The following is a 4,440-nucleotide window of genomic DNA, read 5'->3' as shown; positions in this document are numbered from 1 at the left end:
CTGTTATATGCATTCCTCATTATTTTCTTGATTGCTTCCTCTGGGTCTTCTCCAGTGCTAGACTTGATTGTAAAGTAGTCCTGGTTGAGAAAAAACTGATTAGCTGGGAGTTATAATTGACATTAAAACATCCGAATTATTGCTTTCACAAAAAATATTATTAAAATTGGAATAACACAGTGACTTCTAATACATACATAGAGATTTTTGATCACTCGCTGAATTTTTTCAGGAGGAATATCATCAAATGCATCGTAATTCAAGGGACAGTTCTGACTTTGCCTAGTCCACATGCACACTGAATTGATTGCGACTTCGTTTTTATAACCACATAGTCTACCTTCATAGAGATCCAATTCAAGTATTTGTCCCCTGAATTTGGAAAGTTCCTTCATACAGCTGCGCCCTCTTTTTTTCCTTAATGGTACAACTGTTTAATATTAAAAATGAACATATAAGTGAACTCGCGCAAAAAAATAAAATGAAGTGTTCTGCATCTTTTATTTTCACATATGCATACATTTATACTTACTCGTTATTTCTGCAGTACCACATTCTTCATTTGATTGGGGAGAATTAGATGTTGAACGTGAAGGATGCTGCCGCTGGAGGTGTTGATCTTCAGGAGTATCATTTTGTTCTGGCTCATGGCGTGAAGTATTCTGATGCAAGATGTTTTGGTTTCCAAGAGGAGCGCCATTTGATGGTGTTTGAGATTGTCGTTGGGAAGATGAACTTCGACTACCCTGATGTTGTAATCCCAATGGTTGTTGCCGAGAAGAACTTGATACTTGAGTGTTATAAAGTTGATCTGATTGATGTTGGACTTGACGATGTCTTTGCATATATCCTGCATTTGAAGCATTGTACTCTGCCTCAAGCGATCTTTGTACCCTATTATTGCCGAGTCCCCTTGGAGATCTCCTTAAAGAATTAATAAAATGATTAGACCTGTTGGTTAGTACTCGATTACTACCAAGTCCTCTAGGAGATCTTCTCGGAGAATCAAGAAAATCATCATCAATTAGAGGTAACCTGCTTGGTGTTATAGGAAGACTTTGTCCACCCCTGTCTCGCAGTGGTGGTGAACTTGTTGGCAAGGGAGTGTTACGAGTTCTTCCTGATCTTTCTTCTGGTGGTTGAAGGTATTCTTCCTCCACTTGTTCATGGTCTTCGATTTGAGATGATGGTTGCTGATTCATTGGTTGTTGTTTCTTTCTACGAACTTGTTGGAATATTGATCCTCTTCTTGATTTTCCTGAACGCGATGGTGGTTCACCCAATTCCTCCAATGAATGGCGCACTGATTGTTGACGACCGAGTTGACTAGTCCTTCCTCCTCTATTCTTTACGCTACCTGTAGGAAAACAATGAATGAACAAATTAACACATGCTACACACTTCATTATATACCGTCATATGACAATATAATTCTTACCGTAATTTGACCTCAACTGTCCAGGGGCTATGCTTGCTATGTCGGAGCTCCCAATTTTTTTCTTGGAAAGTTGTTTTTTGGTTTGAGACATCTGGAAAGGAATAAGAAAAGATCAGTCACGAAACCAAATCTGAATAGCAATAATGATATTACAAAACTATAACAATCCTGTAAAGGAATTTGTCTTGGTGCGGGTGTCATTGCGATACTCATAGTTTTTATTGTTGGTGGGTTGTGGGTCGTATGTCATAACGAAACACATATTGCTGTCACAACTATAGATGCATTATTTTCTGTTTTGAACAATAGGTGCGGGTGTCATTGCGATACTCTGTAGATGCATTATTTTCTGTTTTGAACTATTTTCCACAACCTGATGGAAAGGAACACCCAACTTAAGCAGGATAGCATACACCCAACTATTCTGCACAACTTGATTGATCCTATGTAACCCCAATTTTTTTTTTATTTTTTTTTTGAGGAAACTGTACTAGAGAAGCTCTAAAAAGCTACAGACAAGGCCAAATTTAGACCAAAACACTAGCCATCAAAATATGTAACCCCAATTTCAGATTCAGTTGAACAGGCGTAATATCAATTTATGAACACATGAATCAAATTAAAAATATGTAACCCAATTTCAGATTCAATCAAATAGCCTAATATCATTTTATGAACTCATGAATCAAATTAAAAATATGTAACCCCAATTTCATATTCAATCAAATATCCCAATATCAATTTATGAACTAATTAATCAAATTAAAAATCGTAAGTTATGTACCTTGCTGTTTTTGATCTCTGATAATTCCCCAAAAAATAAATAAATTTCTTTAACATCTCTGGAATGATTTTAGGGTTGAGATTTATAGCTTTTCCAAAACACCAAGCGGGAATAATCCCCGCCCAAAAGGATTTTCTTTTGATTTTCATCCCGCCCAAAAATTGTTAGGGTTCAAATCGAAAGTTTTTGGACCGACATTATTACCACTTGATATCTTCTTCCAATCCTTATCAATATAATCAACACAATCATCCTACGGCGATGCAGATATATTTCCAAAACTGTAGAACAATACCCTAATTTTCTGCCAAAATTTCCTCTCGAGGAGAAATTTTCTACCTAAGATAGAGATGGGGAGAAATACGCTGGATATGGAAGAGAGGAGAAAACTATGTTTCGATGTGAAACTGTGATTATACATCTCTATCGCCTACTTGATGGGTTGAGGAAGATCTAATGGTTATTTTACAACCACGTGTAAACACGTCAATACAGTTCACTGACACGTGCCGTGCGCATGGACACATGGTAAATTCACAGCAGATGCCTCCTCACCTCTAGTGGACATGGTAACATTATATGGAGTTTTTATAAAAAATAATTAAGGATTTTTTCTTTCTTAAAAGTTCAACTTTCAATCTGACAGTGGCTCATTGGTAAAGTTATTGGGGAACGGTACTATAACATATCATTCATGTTAGACCAAAAATCTCGACTGTAACCTATGATTCGATAATTGAGAAGGAATTTTGGAAAAAATAATGAACTCGAGAATTGTTAGCAACATTTGACTCATCAAAATTTTGAATAATTATAGTATGGGAATTAAAACGATCTCAATGTTGGTCGACCTCACTCATTTTCACCTGGACTTTAATAACAACATTAGTCAACATTGGTCGAAATCACTCAGGGGATACATGTGTGCACTTTGGTGATCTAAGTCAAATAGTGAATCCATGTTTCTTGTCTTTCTTATCGGTCTAAGTTTCGTTATTAGTTTGATGACTTTAGTCAGGGGAAAAAATAATGTCGAGTTAGCGTCCTTTATTTCTCATTTTTAGTTTTTTTAAGTGAGGTTAAGGATGAGAGGATAAAAAAAAACAGAAAGAAATATAGTTAGGTAATCTCTTTATTTTTCAAATTATATGATAGATATTTCAATAATATAGTTTCATAGTTCTTTTTTTAAATTTACTTATGTAAATTTTTATGTACATATAGTGAGATTAAATAGATTATATAGAGTCGTATAATCTTTCCTTGGAATCGATTTATGTAAATATCTAAGCATATCCATTGAGATCTAAAGAATTCTTGAGTTGGGTGAATATTTCAACCCATTATAAAGACGCCTAACTAAATTACACTCAAATTTTATTGGTTTCTTTGGATATCCACCCATTTCAGAGTTAGGATTATTAGAAATCTATGTAAATCTTCTTCTTCCTTTTCTTGTTTTCTACATCTTTATGGATTTTTGAATTAGGGCTTTTTTTTAATCTCCAGTGAGTTTTTTTTCCTCAGCAAAATAAGATATTGGTTTTATTAATCAATAAATCATTTTCTTCGTCTAACCCCGTTGTTCAATTCTATCTTTTCAATCTGCAGATGGCTAAGAAACAATCTTCCATCACCTACAAAATCAGTTTGCCTTTTGCGTTAGCAGGTACAAAGTTATTTGTCTTAAAGATAAAAGAGGACTTAAGAATTGAATAGAGTTTTGAAATATTTATCATTCAATTTTGCATAATAGTGGAATCTAGTGTCTTGGTTACCTCTCGCATGCATTGTTAATAATTCTGTATATAATTTTATTAAACCTTTAATTAATTTAATATTCACAAGTCCGAGAGTTTGAACCTCATCGATTTTAGTCAATTCTATCCTACGTGACTTGTATTTCTTCAATTTCTTTGGTATTCATCAATATAGCCCAATATCGCTCGATTTTGTTGAATTTCACTCGGATTCTTTTGAATTTTCCCTTAAGTGCATCAAATTTCACCTAATATATCCACCATCTTCATTTATTTTTGAATGTTTGGATATGATACCATAATATATCAAAATTCATCAAGTGATCCAAAATTCGCATTAGAAACCATAATATTTGCAATTATTGAACGAAAAATCTTCATTTTTACCAGACTTTTATTGTAACTCGAAATCTCACCCGTGAATCAAATAGGTATATCCTTAAAGCGTCCGCAGTGGG

The sequence above is a fragment of the Papaver somniferum genome, unplaced genomic scaffold (assembly GCF_003573695.1).
Source record: "Papaver somniferum cultivar HN1 unplaced genomic scaffold, ASM357369v1 unplaced-scaffold_18, whole genome shotgun sequence".
Taxonomy (NCBI): Eukaryota; Viridiplantae; Streptophyta; class Magnoliopsida; order Ranunculales; family Papaveraceae; genus Papaver; species Papaver somniferum.
Note: the sequence above shows the minus strand (reverse complement) of the source record.